Here is a 24,135-nt window from a genome sequence, read left to right on the forward strand (position 1 = left end):
AGGATTTTGATAGATTCCTGCCTCACATTGAGGTCTTTTATCCATTTTGAATTTATCTCTATATGTGGTGTAAGAGAATTGTCAAGTTTCATGCTTCTACACATAGCTGTGTAGAATTTTCCCAGCACCATTTATTAATGAGACTGTCTTTTTAAAATTTCCAATTTTCCCAGCACCATTTATTAATGAGACTGTCTTTTTTCCACTGTATATAAGTTTATTTAAAACAAATAAATGTGATTAGAAAACTAGTCTATGTGAAATTATTTCTAAAGGAAAAAAAATGGCAACTTACACATATTAGTAAGAAATTTTTTTAAAAGTACTTTTTGATTTATTTGAGAGAGACAGACATAGTAAGAGAGAGCACAAGTGAGAAGGAGGGAGAGAAGCATGATCTCCACTGAGCAGGGAGCCCAGTGTGGGGCTTGATCCCAGCACCCTAAGATCATGACCTGAACCAAAGGCAGATGCTTAACTGACTGAGCCATCCAGGTGCCCCAGGGTTTTTTTATTCATACCTTCATTGGTTTTGGCTAAGTCTCAATGCAACCCAATATTATCTATTCCTTCATGGTCATCCTCCTCAATACTCATCCATAGCACCATTTAATTTTCTTTTATAGGATTTTTTATTAGTATGAGTAGTATAAGGAATCAAAAAGATCTGGATTTCACAGCCATCTTTAACAGTAGCAATAAATGTGACCTCAAGCAACTCAATAACCTCCTATGACTCATATTTCTCACCTGTAAAACTGTGATCTAAGCATATTTTGTTCAATGCTAACATTTCTAGGCATTAAAGTACTCTGTATTTGCCAATCTTTAGTGAAAACTAATGATATCACATCTTATTTATTTGAGAGAGAGAGACAGTGAGAGAGAATGAGCGAGGAGAAGGTCAGAGAGCGAAGCAGACTCCCCATGGAGCTGGGAGCCTGATGTGGGACTCGATCCCGGGACTCCAGGATCACGCCCTGAGCCGAAGGCAGTCGTCCAACCAACTGCGCCACCCAGGCGTCCCTAATGATATCACATCTTATCTAAAAAAAATTCTATAGTCTGTAGTAGGCATAACCACCTATTAATAATCATCCAAAGAGGAAAACCAAGAAAAACAAATAAAATAGAAAATATTATAAAACAAGTCTACTGTCTAATACATTTGGTTGAACATCTCAGAAATCTAATCATTGCCAAATTTTCTAAGGTTCTGTAGAAAATTTGAAAACCCAGGCAGAATTTCCTTCTTTATACCATTTGTTGATGCACTACATATTTTGATATAGAATCATACACAGCAAAGCTGTAGAGAGTTGAACATAGTTTGTGAAGACTGCCCCAATCTTGTTTCACAGTTGTTTAAACCAGAGGTTTCATAAATATTGGAAAATAAATACTTTTGGTGAGAATCTTGTCTTCATGAATACTATGTTGTATATTCTAAGGTCACACAAAATTAAATTAAAAATAAATGAAGTATTTTTCCTTCCAACTAGATAGGAATTACCTGACACTATAAATAATAAAATTGAAATAAAGGGTGGACATATACACTTTTGAAGTTGGCAGTCATATCTCAGTAGGCCACTGGCAATGTTTCAGTTCCTTAGAGAATAAGGACAAAAAGATGTATGCCAGATTAAAACAGAAATACTGAACATTATATGTGAAAGATCCGTTAACATTATCCTAAAACTGCAATTCTAAGAATCCTGAAAGATATTTATACTTCTCTCACATTAGCATCAGTTAAACTCCCAGGCTATTCAACAAATACCTTGGGAATTCAACAAATAAATTAGGAATGTCAGACTGATTCACATTAAAAAAAAAAAAAGAAAAAAAATCAAAAAATAAATTTTGATAATCAGTAAGCCTGATAATATAAACAACTGAGTGTCCTGCAATAGTCAACTAAGAATCTTCCTGAAAATGACTCTGGGTTAGCAGGTTACTATTCAAGAAAGATATAATCAAAGATGTGATATTTAAGAGACCAGGATTTTCCATAGAGTCAAGGGTAGCTTAACATTGTAGACCAAGGAAAAATACATGCAAATATATGGCATACTCGAGAAAAGCCATGTAGTCTCTGATTGAGAGATAAAGGCTGGGATGGTAGTCTTTGACTTTTCTTATAAGTGGTAGTTACTGTAGTGGCGGAAGAGTTGTTCATGTGGCGAATCCTGCTGCTGGCCTGACTAGCAGAGGAGTGTTAAAATGTGAAATAATGAATACCTCAATAATGTACCTGAAAGTAAACATACCAGATTTGTGTTTGTTGGAATTTCAGGAAATAATATTAGCTGAAACAAAATAGAAGTTTTCCTCTCTCTCATTTAAAGGATATCTAGAAATAAATAGTCTGGTCTGGCACAGGACTCCACAGAATCAGGGAGCCAGTCTCCTTTTATTTTGCCCTTCCATGATTTTAAGCTCATACTTTAATTCTCATGGTCCAAAGCAGCAAATGGAGCTCCAGTAATCACATTTGCTGTCAAGCCCGCTAGAAGGAGGAAACAGGGTACTCCCCTTTCCCCAACAACTCCCTTTACAGACTCTAAGTTACTCTAAGTTTTGCTTTCATCTGTTGATGAACTTAGTCATCTGGCTAAGACTCTCTGTAAAGTTCTTATTTTTGAGATTACAATCTTTTCTATAAAAAATTCAGGACAGAATCTAAGAACACAATGAATTGAAAATACATTAAATAACCTTTAATTATGAAGGTTCATAATAGACTTAATTTATGATGAATGGGGATCCTATGTTAAGTCATAAATTCACCCACTTACTTTTCTTAGTACCCTCTCTTAGACATTAGGAGATAGAGGGTGCTGGAGTCTCAATGCCAAGTAGGAAAAATAAGCAAATATCCTCCCAGGATACCACTTTGCTAAAAGCCTGCCATATGTCCATAATGCACTGAAGCATTAACAGCACATTTCATTTTATATCCCCACTTGACAAACACAACTTAAAGCAAAGATGAGCTTGCACTACATGTGCTTGTCTAATTCCCATTACTGCTAATTATGTGCACACAGCGGGAAAACCACATCTCCTCAGACTAAGACTTCCTTTTTGAGAGAGATTATAAAAAGTTAGTAAACTTTCAAACCAGCGAATGTCTTACATTTATGAGCACTTGATATACCTGTGGATATTTATTCTATAACCTTGACTATTATTTAGTTGTGACTACATACTCTTTCAAAAAATAACATTATTTTTAATCTATTGCCTAGCAAGACCTAGTGAAATCTGTCTTCATAAAGAATGCTTGCCATGCCATTTTCTGATTGCAGAGTAGAAAAATGATCTCAGGACTAAGATGCACCAGTGAAAGGAATGAAATACATAAAAATAAAAACCTTTCTATTTCTTTTTATTTGAATTATACTAGAGTACACCAATTTTAAAATGAGATAAGGAAATTTTAAACTAGCTTTCCAGGAGATTTTCTATTCTGATCTTTCTGATCACACAAGGAAGGATTTATGAAATATTCTGACCATGAGAGCACAATACATGGCATTATAGAACACACTACAAACATCCTTCTCTGTGCAGTTTCTCTTGGGATATTTACAATGCAAACAAAAGTTTAGATCTATCTCTGCTTGACTTATTTCGCTAAGCATGATACGCTCTAGTTCCATCCATGTTGTCGCAAATGGCAAGATTTCATTTCTTTTGATGGCTGCATAGTATTCCATTGTGTATATATACCACATCTTCTTTATCCAAGTCTTTCACCCTGGATTACATATTTTTATAGTGCTTAAGATTATAAGCCATCAGATAGAAAGGGAATTTTGATAAAATAAAAATACTGACAAAGCTGCAGAGTTTTATATCACTAGTATACAGTAAAACAAATTGAGCATATTCTTTCATCACACTCTGCCTACATTTTAGAGAAATCCATTTTCTTATGGAATATCCAAGAGTAAAATAAAATCCATTCCTTTACCATATTGCACAGAGAAAAATAAGCCAAAATCCAATGCTTGGAAATACATGGAGTTTACACTTACCCTCGTCATCCTTACTAGACTGAACATATCATTTTATTTTTTACCCAAGTCCCAATCCAACTGTAGATCTCTGAAAATCACTTAATGCTAATACGCTTTTTGCCAAAAGATCTTTCAGCAGATTTCCAGTCTGTGGAAATTCTCCTTAACATTTCATATTTTGAACTTCTCCTTTTATAAAATGTTATCATCAGGAGTGTTGGAAGAATTCTTATGGAGGGAAAACTCTATGTCTGTCAAATGTTGCCTTTAAAGTAAATTTTCATAAAGGTGTATCTTCAATCAAGTGAAGCATGATCATTACACTGAGTTTACAGAGAAAGCAAATAAATACCACAGAGGGAAGTGGAGAGATACAGGTTCAAGTTCATGCATAGTAAGGACTGAACATTTTTTTTTCTTTTTAACTTTTTCCTATTCTTTTCAAATCATAAATGATTTCATCCATGTCATCTTCAAAATGGAAAGATAAAAATGTATGCTTTAGGTTATTCAGCTGGTTTAAGTCTTTCTACCGCTGTCAACACATGAAAGAAAGGAAGTCTCAATTTAAAAGCAGGTTTATTGTGAGTATAAAACAGACCCAAGAACTCCAATTAATTACAACAGTTGTATTTTTTTCTGCAAAAGATTCAAAAAGATGCTTTCCCTGTCTTGTTTCTGAACTTTGAGGAAAAGCTTTGTTTTCACCACTGAGTATGATGTTAGCTACGGATTTGTCATATATGGCCTTTATTATGTTGAGGTATATTCTCTCTAACCACACCTTGATGAGAATCTTTATCTTCAATGGATGTTGATTTTTGCCAAATGCTTTTTTTGCTTCTCTTAAGATAAAATGATTTTCACCCTTCATTTTACTGATGTGATGTTTGATACGTAAATACTGAACCATCCTTGCATCTCTGAACTAAATCTCACTTGATCATGGTGAATGACCCTTCTAATGTATTGTTGAATGTGGTTAATATTTTCTTGAGAATTTTGGCATCTATGTTAACCAGGGATATTGGTCTATAGTTTTCTTTCCTCAAGGTCTTTTTTTAGTTTGGTATCGGGGTAACATTCGTCTCTTAGAATTTATTTGGAAGCTTTCCTTCCCCTTCTATTTTTTGAATAGTCTGGGGAGATAGGCATTAACTCTTCCTTAGCTATCTGGGAGAATTCACCTGAGTTTCCATCAATACACAAATGGATAATGAAGATTTGGGGTATTATACAGTCATAAAAAAGGACAACATCCTGCCATTTGCAACAACATGAATGGACCCAGAGGGTATTATGCTAAGTGAAATAAGTCAGACGGAAAGAGACAAATACCCTATAACTTCATTCATGTGTGGAATCTTAGAAAGAATGAACAAAAAACAAAAGGCAGAATCAGACAGACAAACACACAGAACAAACTGATGGTGTCAGGTGGGTAAAATGAGGGAAGGGGAGTGGGAGATACAGCCTTTCAGTTACGGAACGGATAAATCATGGGACCAAAGGGCACAGCATATGGAATATAGTCAATGATATTATAGCAGCATTGTAATGTGACAGACAGTAACTACATTTGTGGTAAACACAGCATCATGTATCAATTTGTCAAATCACTATTCTGCACCTGAAACTAATATAACATTGTGTAACAATCATACTTAAATTTTAAAAATAAAGAAGAAGATGCACTCCTAAATAGCCAAGAGAGCATCTTTGATTATTTGGTCTCACACATCCACCCCGAGTGAGCTAACAGCTGCCCAAGGTAAAACTAGGGTTATGTATTCTTATAGGGGAAATGAGGCATGCTGGAAATGAGAAAATATCCAGTTCCTCCCCTTAAAACATTCCTCCCATCCCCAAAAGATCAGAATCAAATCTATTTTCCGGACCAGCTTTAGGATAAGACCTAGAACTGTCCAGCAAAGCATTCACCCATCCAATAACTAAGATAAAAGATAAAATGTGAATGCAGATTGAGTGAAGATATTGACTCTTTCCATACTGCAGAGTAGAATGCAGTATAATCAGACTGCTAAGAATGAACAAATGAAAAGCAATTGTGGACTAGCAAGCCATTCTTCGTTAAGTTGTACAAATATAAAAAAAAATTTTTTTTAAAGAGCTGGAATTATTTCAATGTAGCTGGTTATTCTAGGCAGGAATGGGATTAGCTGATCTTTTCTTCTTTTTAAATCAATTAGATAAACACTCAGAAATTGATTGGGGTTACAAATCAAGCTCCTGGAAAGAGAAAAAAGAATCTACTGCAAATGTGCATGACCATGCCTCATTAAAGGGATAGTCAAGTTACCTGGCTCCAGCCTTGCCCTGTGACTCACACTATTAAATCAGCTGCCAAGCCTCTCCCCAGCTGATAGCCATTAGAATGCTGGCTAAGTGGCAGGAATTACAATAGAAGCAGCCTTTTATGTGTTTCTTCCCTACCTCATCAAACTACACAGTGTTAACAAGGGGAGAAAAAGGAGAAAAGTTAAAAATGAATGTGATTTCTAAACTAAGAAAATTTATATTACATTCAAATAAGCACATTTACAGAAAAACAAGTTTCTTTCTGTATTTGTATTGAAGGAAATGTGTCACACAAATGTGCCTATCCCATCTACACCTATTAGATGAAACTACTTCCCTTAAAAATAAGTATTTACTGGATGAAGTTCATAAATCACATGCATGTCTAAGTAAAAATTTACTCTTTTCTGGCATGTCCTCTAATTCTGACACTAGCACCAAAGAACCATCCAAATTCAAAGCCCTGAAGTCACTTTTGCTGGTTTTATCACCCTTCCATCTAAGCCTAGCCCTCCTGCCATCTTCCCCCTAGAGTTGTTCTCCTTCAGACTGCTCTCTGGACCAGTAACAGACTCCACTGCACCTTCTCTGACTTTGATTCTTCCTTGCACAAATGCACTGTGCGGGTTCCTGAGAGAGTACTCTTCCCATGTCCTGCTTTTGGTTATATCCCCTGCTCACGTGACTTCCATATTTCCTGAAAGCCTCCAAAACAAAGGCCACGTACCTTGATAAGTATTTAAGAGGGATTCAAGTCCATACTCTAATCTGACCCCAACTTCTCCCATACTTTTTCCCATTGCTCCCCTTCAAACCATCCCACAAGCCAAACAATCAGATGGCTCTCTTGGATCTGTCCTGCGAACCCCTACTTCTCTTGCCAAGTCCATTGTATCCACTGCCCAAGATGCTTCCTTTCCTATGGTCCGCCTCCTCAACAATGTCAGAAGCAAATTCCTTGCCAATTCCGTCCAGCATCCTTAAGGTCTCTGTTCAAATCCCATCTCCTCAGGAAAGCTTCTGTTGAAAACGCAGGACAGGTTAGGACCTTAGTTTCATACATTCCTGACATCTGTTTCTCCTTTGTTGTTCTTAGAGCATGCATAATTAATTAAATTTTTGCATAATTACTTGCGCAATTGTTTCTGTTACAAGATAGCAAGTGCCATGAAGGCAAAGAATGGTCTCTGTTTTAATTCTGTATTGCCAGCACCTGGGGTGTAGCAATCCCCCCCTCCCCACACACACACTTCTCACCTTCTATATGCATTTTTTTTGTGCTCCTTTTACTAGAATTACTCTCAAACGGACTGTGCAGTGCAGTAATGTGTCATGATGATGTGTGGTTCATCTTATCTGCAGCCTTCATGCTTTACTCACCCTCGTCTCCCCAACAGCACCTTGCACAAATCTGTGCAGTTACTGTTTGGTAAATGTTTAATCTAGTTGATTAGAAAAATCATTAAGTGAATGCTTTTGTATACATGTATAAAAACTAATGTAAAAACTGACATTTGAAAGACTGGGATTATTAACTCTGACTTCAGGTCAGTATAAAATCTTGTCTAAATGAAAATAAATGATGTTTACATTTTCTGCCATTTCATTAAAGAGAAGCTCTTAAACCTTGATAATCACTTTAAACAGATTGATTTTTATGTTTATCATGTTTACACTACAGTTTATTTCACATTTGTACAGTACAAATTCCTTTCAGAGTCTATTAAACTCTCTTTTCCCCACGTATGTGTACTAGACTTTTCCACATGGAAATCTACCAGTCTGCTAAAAGGCCAGTTGTTTTAGCAACATGGAATGCTTGCTACATCTGGGGGGTCTCCCCATGTCAAATCCATTAAGCTAGGTTTTCTTGAGAGTCAACAATGTGTCAGCAGCTCTACCTATCCACAGCAGCTCCAGAATTTCTATATAGAAATACAGCAACATGGTGAGAGCTATATTGTATAGCTAGAGGACTTGTTTTTAAGCTGTAATTTCATACGAAGTGTATTATTTTTTTTTTTCGAGGTGTATTATTTTTATTTAAACTCTATGTCCCTTTGGAGTGGCCTGGATGGAAGCTAATGTAGATTATGGGCAACGTGTTCCTTCACCAACAACTGATGGCATCACTGGCCAGATAAAGAGAAACCCAGTATTACAGTAGTTAGTAATTTTTCATGTTGCCTCAGAAAGAAAAATTAGGCAAGCAGTTTTCTTTCTCTTCCCCAACTTAATTGAGGAATGAATGACAAATGTATATATTTAAGGTGGATAATGTGATGATCTGATATACATATGCATTGTGGAATGATTACCAAGATTAAGATAATTAACGAATCCATCACCTCACATACTTTTTTTGTTTTTCCATATAGTGAGAATGCTTAAGATCTCTCTAAGCAACTTTCAAGCATACAATACTGTGTTATTAACTAGCTATCATGCTGTACATTAGATCTTCGGAACATATTCTCGTAGCTAGAAGTTTGTACCCTTTGACCTATATCTTCCCATTTCATCATCCCTACAGCCCCTGGAAACCACCATTCTATTTTAGTTTCTATGAAATCAGCAGGGGGTTTTGTTTGTTTGTTTGTTTTTGTTTTGATTTTTAGATGACACATATAGGTGATACCATGTAGTATTTATCTTTCCTTGTCTAACTTATTTAACCTAGCATAATGCCTTCCAGGTTCATCCATGTTATCACAAATGATGGAAGATTTCCCTCCTTTTTATGGCTTATTAATACTCCTGTGTGTGTGTGTGTGTGCACGTGCACGCGTGCCCGTACATACATGTAACATTCTTTATCCATTCTTTTAGGTTGTACCAATATCTTGACTACTATGAATAATGCTGCAATGAACATAGTTGTGCAGGTATTTCCTAAGGATACTGATTTCATTTCCTTCATATGTAACCCTTTCTCATTCTTCTACATTCAACAGTCTTGCAAAGAGGGGAGTATATTTACTAATGAGGAAATGGGTGCTCTATGACTTTGGGTCAAAATGCTAATTTATACAAAGTTCTAATTTAAAATAATTTTTATTAGCAACAGTCATTTGAGTACCATTCAAGTATGAAGCAGGACCTAGAGCAAATAACTACCTTCTCTTACAAATGAATGAAAGTCTATTTTGTTTGGAGAAGTAGTGCTTTCCCCATCTGTGTCAATAAATACCATATAATAAATCATCTTGTAAAATACATGGTTTCTCCCATTCCAAGCCACCTAATAAAAACCTCTATAAGAAAAGAAGGAAACTTAATCAGGGCTGTTTGCATTCACTAATGACTGCTGTGTCCAAGTGAGGAAGAGAGAGAAAAGCTGGCAGAGATATGGACCATATCCCGACCATGCTGATTATCTTTCTTCTCCTGCCATCCTTCATCTGGCTCTATAACCAGGCTCCCAATGCAGTGTTTCCCAATTAGGGTATGGGGGTTCTATTGAGGATATTTTTTAAATTTCATGTGTTTATTTTAATAATAATCTAAAATTGTATACATGAGCACATTCTGGATATCTGCCTCTATTTGAGTATCCCTTCATCATCTCAGACCTGTTGCCTCTGTCTTTCCCATCCTACTGAAACCTAACAGTTTACTGACTTGTTGAGGCTAATGACAAAAGCACAGATGTGAACTAAATCTACCAATAATATATTCACATCACACAAAGGTTAGATGGATATCACTGAACACTTTCCAAACAATGGTTATAAAACTGTTTCAATGAAGGCAAGTGAAAGGACTTTTGAGTTATTCCTGAGCATGTGGTGATAAAGGCATGCCAAACTTAAAAGAACCTGCCTTGTAGCAGCTGGTTTCATATTTATATTTTGAGCAATGATTCAGTTTTAGCAAACAACATCATCTGTCACAGTGAAGCAATTTTTTAAATAAAATTTTATGTTCTCTTTTCATAATCTGGTAAGATTATTTTGGAGATTATAGGGGGAAAGGTTGTATGGACATTATGAGGAACCACTCTCTACCACCAGCCATGAATTGACAGCACATTAGGGAGGGGTAAATACAGTGTTACTACATGGTCACATGTAATTTTTTAGGTTGTTTTAAACAGAGAAACAAAAATTTTTCACCATTTTTCAACTCTTCCTCATTCAACAACCTTATATGAAAGACTAGTATACTCATCAATAAAGACAACTATCATATGATCTCCCTGATATGAGGAAGTGGTGATGCAACATGGGGGCTTAAGTGGGTAGGAGAAGAATCCATGAAACAAGATGGGATAGGGAGGGAGACAAACCATAAGTGACTCTTAATCTCACGAAACAAACTGTGGGTTGCTGGGGGGAGGGGGGTTGGGAGAAGGGGGGTAGGGTTATGGACATTGGGGAGGGTATGTGCTTTTGGGTAAATTGGAAGGGGAGATGAACCATGAGAGACTATGGACTCTGAAAAACAATCTGAGGGGTTTGAAGTGGCGGGGGGGTGGGAGGTTGGGGTACCAGGTGGTGGGTATTGTGGAGGGCACGGCTTGCATGGAGCACTGGTGTGGTGAAAAAATAATGAATACTGTTTTTCTGAAAATAAATAAATTGGAAAAAAAAAAAAAAAAAAAAAGAGAACTGAGAAGAGGGGGTCTGTGTGACTCAGTCCATTAAGCATCTGCCTTTGGCTCAGGTCTTGATCTCAGGGTCCCAGGATGGGAAGGGGAGTCCCTTCTCAGTGGGGAATCTGCTTCTTCCTGTCCCTCTTCCTCTCCCCTTCTACCCTGCTTGTGCTCCCCACCCCCAATAAATAAATAAAATCTTTTTTAAAAAAGAAAAAAAAAGAAAAAAAAAAAAAGAAAAAATCTTCAACACTTAAAAACTATTGAAAAATAGAGATGAAGAAAAATAATTTTAAACAATACTGAAGGATGTGATCATTTTTTTTTCCTTTAAAAGGGGCCATGCATTTCTCCACTGTGAAAAACACTGCTCTTACCTGCCCAGCCTCTCTTATCCTGCCTTTAGCTATAGCATCCCATTCACCCCTTCGAAAACCACTCCTCTGTTCCACGTGGTTCTATACTTTACAGAAGTATAAATCATGCTGCTGCTTTGTCCCTTATCCAAGGTATGGGCCCACAACTCACAGCAGAACAATCAGATTCTCTCTCAGGAATGTAACTACGGGGTGGAGTTACATAATGGCAGAAAACTCAGAGAACTGAGATACTTACAAGGCACATGACCATGAGTCCTCACTACTGAGGTCACTGTAACTAGAGTGGGTTTCTCTTCTCTCGTGATAGCTTGTGGTTGAACTCACCACCTTAGATTATGAGTAATGCATTATCCTTCCTATAAATTCCCTTTCTTTTTTTTAAGTTCATCAAATTCAGTTTCTATCCTAATTGAGGCACTAATCTAACCAAAACTAATCGACCCTCACACAAACATCAAAAAAGAAAACCAAAACAGCACTCAAGAGCGCAAAAAAGGGACACCTGGGTGGCTCAGTTGGTTAAGCAGCTGCCTTTGGCTCAGGTCATGATCCCAGCGTCCTGGGATCGAGTCCCACATCAGGCTCCTTGCTCGGCAGGGAGCCTGCTTCTCCCTCTGCCTCTGCCTGTGCTTGCTCTCTCTCCCTCTCTCTCTGACAAATAAATAAATAAAATCTTTAAAAAAAAAAAAGCGCAAAAAAGGATAGAGAAGATAAGAGCAAGACTCTGCATAATCTTTTCTTCCTTTCTCTGACTAATTTAGGTTCAGTTATTAATAAATTTTAAAATTGGCATGCATTTGGCTCTATAATGTATCACACATGACTAAACATTTCTTGAAAGCAAGAACTAAATCTTACGTAGTATTTCTAACATTTTATAAAACACTTGGCATGTATAGTAGGTAGTCAATAAACATATTTGAACATATTTCACAAGTTAATAAAAAGTTTTTAAAATTCATAGAATTTATTATAAAGAGAGGCATGGGTAAGTTTTGTAGTCATTGGAGAATGACCTTTAAGAAAGGTCATTGTTACTACCATAAACATCCTTCACTCCACAGTAAGCTCCTCTAAGGCAGAAAATGGTTTTTTCCTTTGTATATCCAGAGACCTAAAAGTGCCTGGTATACAGGTATAATTTAAAAACAGCTTCATTAGTATATTAATTTATATTAAAATGAGATATACCACTGTAGGACATTCATGATATAAATTAATGTGACTTGAATTTGAAGACCCTTTTTATGTCCTACTCTACTTCACTCGTAATGTTCTATCACACTATCTGTATTACTTACCAAATCTCACTAAGGCTATCAAGTATGTTATACAGCGGCACCCCTTCTTTCCAATTCTCTAACAATACACGAGGTCTGTTTAAGTCTAAAGTAAGAACCACAGAATATTTAAATGGTAGCACACATTCTGTCAGGAGGACTGCCGTTATCAACAACTTTGTTAATATATTCTTAGCCCTTTTTTGCTGAAGTGCATTATACAGAAATCACTTAAACATATGCAAAACTTCTGTGACCTAGCTTGTTCTTTCTCAGGCCTCAAATACCAGTGAGACTTACTTCTAGCCCAACCTTATTTCAACTTCCCAATCCAAACGGGTCATTTTCGGTAGACCCTCAGCAGAGTTGAGGCTTTATTTTATGTCGATTATATCTCACATAAAAAGATATTGGCAAGAAAAGTTTAAAGAAAGTGGTCTCCAAAACTGAACAAAGATGTGGGAACCATATTGGACTTATGAAATCACAGAAGTCACTATACTCTTTGGAGCTGTGGGATTTGAAATCCACAAATAGAAATTTAAATAAAAACTCTTTGCCTGGGATATTTATCAAAACAAAACAAAATACAATTATATGGTCAATTAATCTTTGACAAGTGAATGAATATGCATTGCAAAAAAGACAGTCTCTCCAACAAATGGTGTTAAGAAAACCAGACAGCTACATGCTAAAGACTGAAACTGGACCACTTTCTTACACCCTATACCAAAATAAACTTGTAATGGATTAAGGACATAAATGTGAGACCTGAAACCATAAAACTCCCAGAAGAGAACACAAGCAGTAATTTCCCAGACATTGGTTTTAACATCTTTCTACATTCCTAAGGCAAGGGAAACAAAATGCAAAAGAAACCATGGGACCTACATCAAAATAAAAAGTTTCTGCATAGCAAAACAAGACAACAACAACAAAAACTACAAAAACCACCAAAATTAAAAGACAACCTACTGAATGGGAGAAGATATTTGCAAATGACATATGCAAGTCAGGGTTAATATTCAAAATATATAAAGAATTTACATAACTCAATACCAAAAAAAAAAAACCCCAAACAAACCCCACAAAACCAAATAATCTAATTAAAATTGGGCAGAAGACATGAACAGACATTTCTCATTTCTCCAAAGAAGACATACAGATGGCCAACAGACACATGAAAACATGCTCAACATTGGACATTATCAGGGAAATGCAAATCACTTCACACCCCATCAGTATGGCTAAAATTAAAACCTCAAGAAAACGACAAGTGCTGGTGAGGATGTGGAGAAAAAGGAACTTTCTGTACTGCTGGTAAGAATACAAACTGGAGCTGCCACCGTGGAAGACAGAAATGAGGTTCCTGAAAAAAATTTTAAATAGAACTACCATATGATCCAGTAAATGCACTACTGGGTATTTACCAAAAGAATGCAAAAGTACGAATTCAAAGGGATATATGCACCCTTAATTTTATTGCAGCATTATTTACAATAGCCAAATTATAGAAGTAGCCCAAGTGCCATGGACAGCTGAACACATAAGGATATGGTACACACACACAGACACACACACACACACACACACACACACACACCACGATGGAATGTTATTCAGACATAAAAAAGAATGAAACCTTGCCATTTGCCACAATATGGATGGATCTAAAGAGTTTAATGCTAAGTGAGATAAGACAGTGAAAGAAAGACAAATGCCATATCATTTCACTCATATGTGATATTTAAGAAACAAAATAAATGAACAAAGGGGGAAAAAAGAGACACAAAGCAAAAAATAGACTAGACTAGAGAATAAACCATTGGTTACCAGAGGAGAGGTGGGTGGGGAGATGGGTAAAATAGGTGAAGGGGATTAAGAATACACAGTATACTTATCTTGATAAGCACTGAGTAATATATGCAATTATTGATCACTGTATTCTACCCCTGAAGATATTAGAACATTGTATGCTAACTGCACTAGAATTAAAATTCTTTAAATTAAAAATTAAAAACTTTGTAATAATCTTCCCTCTGCCATTAATTAGCTCTTTGACCTTGATCAAGTTATTTAGTCTCTCAGAACCTCAGCTGCCGTGTGTCTGTACTTTGAAAGGGAACTTTTTCTTCTAGCATATCATGCTCTCTCTTGCCTTCATACTTTTGTAAATGTTAGAAATGTTCTTGCCTCCTGTCGATTGCCTGCCTCTTTATTTATTAGCATACACTCAATCAACATCTCTTCCTAGAAGTTTCCCAAACTGCTCTACTGTGTCCTGCCTGTGCTCTTATAGTATCCTGGGCATGTCTCTCCCATAACTCCTATCACACTGTATCATTACAACTCTTGTTGTCTATCCATTTCGTCTCTTGGACTAAGAGCTCTTTGAGAGTATAGGTAGTATCTTTTTCTAACACTACTCTTATTACTTAATACAGTCCCATGTGTTTTAGGAATTCAGTAAGGGAATTAACAATAAGTAAATAAATAGATTCTGTTCTAATACTGATATTTTTCACAAATAATATTTACACAAATAATAATATTTCACAAATAATATTTACCAAATATGCCAAATGGCATATTTGGTAAATATTATTCTATAGATATAAAAACTTCTGGAATACTGCTTGGTGTCATTCAAATACAAAATGTGGGGGTGCCTGGGTGGCTCAGTGGGTTAAAGCCTCTACCTTCGGCTCAGGTCATGATCTCAGGGTCTTGGGATCGAGCCCCACATCCGGCTCTCTGCTCAGCGGGGAGCCTGCTTCCTTCTCTCTCTCTGCCTGCCTCTCTGCCTACTTGTGGTCTGACTGTTAAATAAATAAAAATCTTAAAAAAAAAAACAAAAACAAATACAAAATGTAAGTGAAGGAAAGAAATCTATCTACATCCTTTCCTGCTAATAAAGGACTACAGGAGGGCACCTGAGTGGCTCAGTGGGTTAAAGCCTCTGCCTTCAGCTCATGCCATGATCTCAGGGTCCTGGGATGGAGCCCCAGGCTGGGCTCTCCGCTCAGTTTTCCCCTCTCTCTCTTTGCCTGCCTTTCTGCCTACTTGTGATCTCTCTCTGTCAAGTGAATAAATAAAATCTTAAAAAAAAAAAAAAGAAAGGAAGGATCTAATGTTTTATGGTCCTTAGATCAGCTTAATTGCAATGCAGGCATTTATATAAACACAATTATGCTATTTGCAGTCAATTCACTATAAATGCATTCTTTTAATGATTGCAGAGGTTAAAGGAAAAACTGAACATCATCCTGTCACAACAGTTTTCATAATTGTTTTTTGAACAACAGTTCAACAACAGTTCAAAACAACAGTTTTCATAATTGAGTTTTGAATAATAAATGAATAGTGTATAAGAATATAATTTAAAAGCAGTTTCGGAGGTACATTTTTTTCTCATGAGATATATATACATATAATGTGTGTGTATTTTTTACATAGGTTAAAAAGGAGATAAAGAGGCACATTGTTTATCATGATGTATGTATTATTACATATACATTTTCATTGTTTTATTGATAAAGTGGTATTTAATGTTGCATATAGAAAAATGCCAATGCTAATGTCACTAAACATTTCATTTATTTTATTTTTTAAAGAGTATTTATTTATTTATTTATTTGCGAGGGAGAACGCACACGCATGCACAAGTATGAGCAGGGGTGCAGGAAGAGGGAGAGGAAGGGGGAGAGAATAATAAGCAAACTTCATGCTGACCTTTCAGAGCAACACCGAGCTCAATCTCACGACCCTGAGATCATGACCGGAGCCAAAATCAGAGCCAGATGAGTCACTGACTGAACCACGCAGGCACCCCCAAACTTTTCATTTTAAAGTATATTTTAATAGAATTTCAAGTCTTCTTTACTATCAATGCAGTGAAACAACTATATCTTATTTTAAGCCTAAAAAGAAATCACTAAGAAGGTTTGAAATATTTGTTAGTGGTTGAAATTTTACCATTAACAAATACAGCATACCATTCACATTGATGTATGTTTGGTTTTATCATTCATATTTTACAACTACAAATGCTTTATGGTCTAAGCCCAAGTAGTACTGTTTGTAGTATGTCAAAAAAACACATCTAGAAACCAAAATGTGTCAAGAAGATGCTATTTCATTTTTCACAATTATTTTTAATTGTTATAAATAGAAAAAAAGATGAAAAATTGAGAATCTAAATTTTTTCCACAGTGATCACTGAATATAACGAAGATCACTGTTCTAAAATTTCAGTAGATTGTTTACGAATTCCCCAAACACCAATGCATACGGAGAAAAAAAGGGAGAAGATACACAATCAAAAAGCTCATTTCTTAAAATCATTGCAGTTTCTTTGGAGGAACTGAATAATAATATATATACATCTGAAAAACTTCTGAAAGGCAGTTGATACAAAGGAGTTTTCAATTACCATCTATTCCTTCATTGTATATATTGTACATATTCATGGTTATTTGCTTTCATTTTTTCATATTTCTTTCTTAAAATATATTAGAAAGGTGAATTGATTTAGAGATTATGTAATATTTTTCTCTAACATTTGGGACACTTGAGGCAACCACAAATTTTAGGAGAGGTACAAAGGCAGGAAATCTATACATATTATACAAAAAGAGAAGGTCAAGAATGAACAAGCAGGAATACAATGAGTCTCACTGATTGGGAAACAAAAGCAAAAGAAAAAAATTAAATTTCCTCATTACCTACAGTCCATCGACAAGTCCTTGAAACAGTGAGAGTGACATTCCTCTAGGAACTCAGCTGCCTAGATGTTAATACTTAGCTAAGAGCAAAAGGTGATCTTAGCTTAACAGTATCCTGACCTCCAAGATCCTGTAAGTCTCCTTTAACACATACAAATCCCTTTGGGAGTGCCTGGTTGGCTGAGGCCGTTTAGTGTCCAACTCTTGATTTCAGCTTAGGGTCCTCATCTCAGGGTTGTGAGTTTGAGCCCTCTCTCCGGCTCTGTGCTTAACAGGGAGTCTGCTTGAGATTCTCTCTCTCTCTCTCTCCTCTTCTCTCTCTGTCCTCCCCTCTCAAATAAATTAATAAGTCTTTAAAAAAATTCTTTTGGAAATTTGATCTCTAAACCCCTTGATCTCTAAACCCCCCCAAGATATATGTTGGTAATCATCCAATATAACCCAACAATACACATCTAAAGGGTCTCATGACTAAGATTTTATTAGACAGTAATCAATGACATTTTCCTAACAATAGCTGGCTGCCTCAAGGTCCTGGAGACCTTGCTTCCAAAATTTCTTGGAGACTTATGCTATCCCTAACCCTCTAAAGCTTGAAAGTATATAATCAGCCACTCCTCATGACCCCAGTGCAGCTCCCAGTGCAGTGACAGGTTTTGTCCCTGTGCTTTAATACAATCACTTTTTGCACCAAACACATCTCTTTCTTTATTTTATCATAAGTAGACTATAAACAGAAAAATGAAATTCCTAAAATGCAGAAAGACAACTGCCTTATTAAACAAAACTACTGTTAAATTTTGATCTTTTCAGAGTATTACTATTAGCAATTTACATCAGATTCATAAACATCCTGTTCCAAACAGCAGAGTGAGTTTTTCTATTCCATCTCAGCTTATTCTAAGGAAATAGATGCTTTTTAAAAACATATGTACATAATAATTATTAAGCATTAATTTCTAAATTATAGACACTAATAGATTTTCTAGAGCACAAAAGACAATCTCACACTCCTCAAGTCAAATCTCAGCAAAAACTTTTAACAAGTTTCAAATATTACATGGTTCAGTGGAGTAATCTCTAAACTTCATGATGTTCAATACATTTCTAAATCTCTTAAATCATACATAACATTGCCTGTGGGCTTCCCTCAATTCTCTAATTCACCGATTTTTTTTAGACTGCTTTACATCAAAAGCATTTTCAATGACCCCCCTGAGGACTTTCAAATTCTACCAAACTACTTATTTAGAACCTATCCAATTATACAACCTTGGTTATTTGTACAGTTTCTACCCATACCCAACTCTTCCCACAACCACAGAAATGGAAAATTAAGAAGCAACATGAAAATAAGGCTTTCATGAAAACCCCATGAAAGTCTATTATTTACTTACCAAAATCTTAGATGGCCATTATTCTCATCTTGAGAAGCTCTGTCTCCTTTTTCTCTGATTCTTATTTCTGCCCCTAAATAATTAAACAGCAGGTAAGATTTTGCATTTGGGATTTCTTCACAGATAATATTAATTTCTGTGGGACTATTCCCCATTTGTCCAGATCATAGTTTCTTAATTTATATTTTAATCTAAAATAGCATTTTTTAAAAACAGAAATTTACAGTAGTTCATCTATATTTGTCCAAGATTCCATACACTGAAACCCATGATTCCAAATAGGTGATCCTTTTACCAGGTTTTATATCCCCACAACTGCCAAACACCAAGATTATAGACCTAAACGTTGCTATAATCAGAAGTTAGAGATATGACCAAAGAACCTCAGTCTCTCATAACATAAAAATGCATAATATAATGGAGTTGCTCCCAAAATGTGGGACATTTACCAGTAATTGATAAGGTTCAGTTAGTACACATTTTTAATGTTAATGTAGTGTATCTATTAAGTACACACCAAAACATGCTACCAATACATCATTTTATGATGCTTGTTTACAAGGCAAAAGAGCATATAGGTTTTACTTAAAGAATCATTTTAACAGAAAATATGAGGTAAATAATAGGTGGGATGGTATAAGAACAATGCAAAACATATGAAAATTCTGTAATAATTACTTAAGTTTAAAAAACAGTAATATAATTTCACAATAATTTAAAGTTGGCTATATTCTCAAAAGAAGCATCAAAATTAGGACAACCTAAATTACTATAACTAATTCATAGCTGTTACTGAAGTTAAAAAAAGAGAATAATTTGGTTCCATATTAGTGGATATTATCTTCAGGCATATCTCAAAGCTAATTTTTTATTCAATGTGACATTACAAGCATTAACTTTTACAAAACAAGCCAAGAAATAAAATGTGCTGCATTTTAAATAATGTATAGTATTTATAGATTTTTCTCCCTCTCAGAAATGTGCTTTACTCTGTAAAGACAATAAATACCAAGGGCCTAAAAAGATTTGTAAGAGTTTCTTAAAAGCCTTTCTAGAAATTTATTTGATCCAGAAATATTAGGAACCATGTAAAATAAAGCAAAACTAAAAGTAAAAAGTAGATTCCATTCCTGACTATGTTACATCAGGAATGTGAGAAAAAGCAGGTTCCATTTTACAAGTGCAAAGAAAACACTGGAGAATTTGTATAAGTCAGATTAGGTAAAGTTTTGAATTATTTTTTTTCCCCTTCAATCCTTTTTATTTTTTAATTTTTTTTAATTTTATTTTTTCAGTGTTCCAAGATTCATTGTTTATGCATCACACCCAGTTGAAGTTTTGAATTTTGCTCTCTCTCACAAATTGTATGAATGTATGACTTTATTACCCAGGGGAAATTAAATAGAGTTAATTATTAAAAATAAAGTTCTTTAAATAAAATACATGTCAATTGTTTCTATTTTTGGATATAAGCCTCTACTATGAGTTACTATTTTTAGAAAAAAATGGAAAATTTTGAATACAAATTAAATATAGACAATATTAGAGTATTCTAGACACAAGTGCTTAAATACCAAAGGCCGAAAGTATGGTAATTCAGAAGCAGGTAAGACATACTTATTTCACACATAAAATTCATATAATTTATATTATGATATTTTAAAAAAGCTTCAGGAAAAATTATGGGATGATAAGTAGTGAAACTCATAGGACAATTACTGCTCCTGGTAGGTAACAGTGAGTACTGACTGAAAATTGCTTCATAGAAGTAATTCAAAAATAACAAACTATACTTTAATAATTTATACTTTGTCATTAAAATTGTCACAGACAGTAGCTGGCAGGCAAATTAGGGAGCTGAGCCTCAGGCACTCTAGTCAGCTTATAAGATTAATCAAATATATGTCCATCAAGACTGAAATGTATACAGCTTCAACACAGCAAAGGACCTGGCAAAGTCGCTAAGGCTGTTAGAGGTACACAACATGGACACACAGCCATGGCCATCTCTAGGCCCTCTCCACTCTCCACCACAGGAGGGGCAAGTAGGACAGACCGCAGAGAGCAATTCTCTATCTGCCTTCAGTTTATGAAAGTAGGGTTTGCATCAAGTACCCATTCTTACCACTGTGATATCTCACTGGTAATTATTCTTCCTTCTCACATGGTCTTTCGGTCTGCTCCTTCCTTCCTTTCCTTCCTTTCTTTCCTTCCTTTCCCTCTTTCCTTCTCTGCCCTCCCCTCCTGTCCACTTCCCTTTCCTTTCCATTCCCTTCCCTTGCACCCTTCCGCCCTCCCTCCCTTCCTACTTTCCTTCTCACTTTCTCATTTCTTTTTTTGTTTCTTACTACATAAAGCCAATTGTTTATAATATACTGTTCAGGACTATCATGATTACTTGTCCTTACAAGGCCTCTTCCGTTTTGTATCCATTGTTCTTTTTTTTTTTTTTCCAATTTATTTATTTTCAGAAAAACAGTATTCATTATTTTTTCATCACACCCAGTGCTCCATGCAAGCTGTGCCCTCTATAATACCCACCACCTGGTACCCCAACCTCCCACCCCCCCGCCACTTCAAACCCCTCAGACTGTTTTTCAGAGTCCATAGTCTCTCATGGTTCATCTCCCCTTCCAATTTACCCAAAAGCACATACCCTCCTCAATGTCCATAACCTTCCCCCCTTCTCCCAACCCCCTCCCCCCAGCAACCCACAGTTTGTTTCGTGAGATTGAGAGTCACTTATGGTTTGTCTCCCTCCCTATCCCATCTTGTTTCATGGATTCTTCTCTTACTTGTATCTTTTATTCCCTTCAACCAAACATCCAGGTATTATAACACTTCATACAGATTTATCCATGAACTGTAACAGGGTCACAGGTGACCATAACTTAGAACTTAAACTGATGGTGTTTGACAAGTCTGTTTTTTACTCTCTACATAGAAGCTAGATTCACTTCTCTGTCCTCTACATAGTAATCCAAAAGTGTGCATATGGTACATTTGTGGTATCCAATACCCCAGGCAGTAATTATCTTCCTGGGAGATAGAAATACTAACAATATAAAGTTCTTATTGCTGTGATTAAACCTATTTAACCAACCTTTTTTCTGAAATAATCCTTTCTAATTTGTCTACACCTTAATCCCATATCAGGTTAACATTCTTTCATTTCTGAAAGTGAGAAAGATATACATAATGAATAAATAAAGCATGTAGTTAATCTTTCACACCTAACCTTTAGCAGAAAAAGACTGTCAAATTATCTTCTTCCCATGCAATTTATCACTCTCCTTTGTTTTCTGAAAAAGTGGAGAGTTGTCCTTGAGCCAGATAGCTTCACAGGATATTTGATGAGTTCCTAAGGATACATATGAAATGTCAAAGAAATATTGCTACTGGACCTTTTAGTACCTTACTGAGATCCTTTTACTCTCCCTTCTGCTCTTTACCTGTCCCTTGTGGACTCCAATTGCTTATTATTTTGACAACAGTAGAATATGTTACTGATGTGACTACAAAATCTCTAGACTAAAATTTGAGCTCTTTTAACTTAATGATAAAGGCATCAAAAACTGATTTTAACAAAGTCTTTCCTCTCATTCCTTTGCTCTATTTTAGGCTATCTATACTACCACGAAGTTCCAACCAGGAACTTGAATTTAGAAAAATGAGAAATAGTATATACTTGGCAAACTATGAACTGATATGACTTGACTTAATTTGGCTGCTGCAGGAGGGTAAATAAAATATGTGTGGATACTGTTCAGCACAGTGCTTGTTAAAAAGCAGCAAAGTTGTGTTCATTTCTCTTCCCATCTCCTCTTTCTGGAAATCCCACTTTGGTATCCTTCTTTGTTATCTGTATTTTGGGTTTCCTAGAAAACCATGTGTCAAAAATCTTAACCAACTGAGGAAATCACTTTCTTAATAAAGCCTCTAAATCCCTGTTCTTTTTATTTTTTTAAAGATTTTATTTATTTATTTGACAGACAGATCACAAGTAGGCAGAGAAGCAGGCAGAGAGAGAAAGGAAGGGAAGCAGGCTCCCTGCTGAGCAGAAAGCCCGATGTGGGACTCGATCCCAGGACCCTGAGATCATGACCTGAGCTGAAGGCAGAGGCTTTAACCCACTGAGCCAACCAGGTGCCCTAAATCCCTATTCTTAATTTTAGTTGAATATACTGACAATATCTCCCATCAAAATTTCCAAAAGAGTGAGCAACTTAAACACAGTGGAAACTCAAATATTTTTTTGCAGGAACAATTTATAAAAACTGAAAGGGTGAATTTGGGCATGAGGTCATGGGACAAAGTCCAAGATTCATTCATAAAGATCAACTTCTTTTGGGTATGATTCAAACAGACTGTATAAAAGTAAAACAAGGTTCTAATATCAGAGGGGAGGCACACATAATAAAAGTACAACTTTCCAACTACTTGCTGAAAGTTCTCAACTGGAAACTTTAAAGACCAAAAGTACTATAGGGGACTGGTCATCAAAATGAAGAGCACATGGTCCCTATACTATGACTCTTTCTCCAAAATTGTTCTACAATTAAAAACCATTTATTTCAACTAGAAAATATCACTGATACCTACTGACCTGCCACTAGGATGAAATGCTGGCTTTGGAGCTGCATATTCACATAACTCTGGGGAGCATACATCCCAGTTTGCCTAGGACAGCCTTGGTTTGTAGTATGAGCAACCCCACACTGCCACAGACAAAATGGAATGCAGGACTCAGCATTTCATTACATCCTCTGGTAAAATAGCCTCACAACAGGGTATTATTAACTTTTACCAGCTTTTTCGCTTTTTGTATCTTTACATTTTAACTTACTATTTAAGCGTTAAAGTCAAAGAGATAAATCTTATTAAAATTCTTTGAATAACAAATAAGACCTTCGCCTTTATCTTACCAGTGAGACTACTTACAATCTTATCTATGATGCTCAAAGTCTGACCACTACCCACCATCCTCGTCCTCTTCCTTATGTCAGGAAAAGCACTACAGTTAGACTGACTCGAAACCATCCAATAACTTCTTGTGTATTATATTTACCTACATACATATGTAACATATAAAAAAAGAATGATCTTGTAATTGAAGAGAGTGTTCACATAAATATCACACTGTAGGAAGTAACAGTTCAATTTCCTTCTTCCACTCAACATTTTCAAAATGGTCATTGTGGAGGTAAAGAAATCAATTAATTTTTACATGTTGGCCTCATTTTTTTCCCCAATTTGATGACCTTGCCAATATAATCTAACAACTCATTTGTCTACTCATTTTAACTTTTTCTTGGTTAATTTTGGTTCCCTATATGGCCTTAAAAAATTGTCATGTTGGGGGCGCCTGGGTGGCTCAGTGGGTTAAGCCGCTGCTTTCAGCTCAGGTCATGAT

The 24,135-nt window shown here is 35.8% G+C and overlaps 1 long non-coding RNA gene across 1 annotated transcript in view; it reads right to left on the reverse strand.

The window, feature by feature from the left end:
• Nucleotides 1-24,135, reverse strand: part of LOC122916336 — a 178,356-nt gene that overhangs the window by 121,886 nt on the left and 32,335 nt on the right. Inside the window, exon 2 of the long non-coding RNA XR_006386165.1 lies at nucleotides 18,723-18,795. This is a non-coding gene — a long non-coding RNA (uncharacterized LOC122916336). The remainder of the gene's footprint in view (nucleotides 1-18,722; nucleotides 18,796-24,135) is intronic.

The sequence above is a fragment of the Neovison vison genome, chromosome 1, assembly GCF_020171115.1.
Source record: "Neovison vison isolate M4711 chromosome 1, ASM_NN_V1, whole genome shotgun sequence".
NCBI lineage: Eukaryota > Metazoa > Chordata > Mammalia > Carnivora > Mustelidae > Neogale > Neogale vison.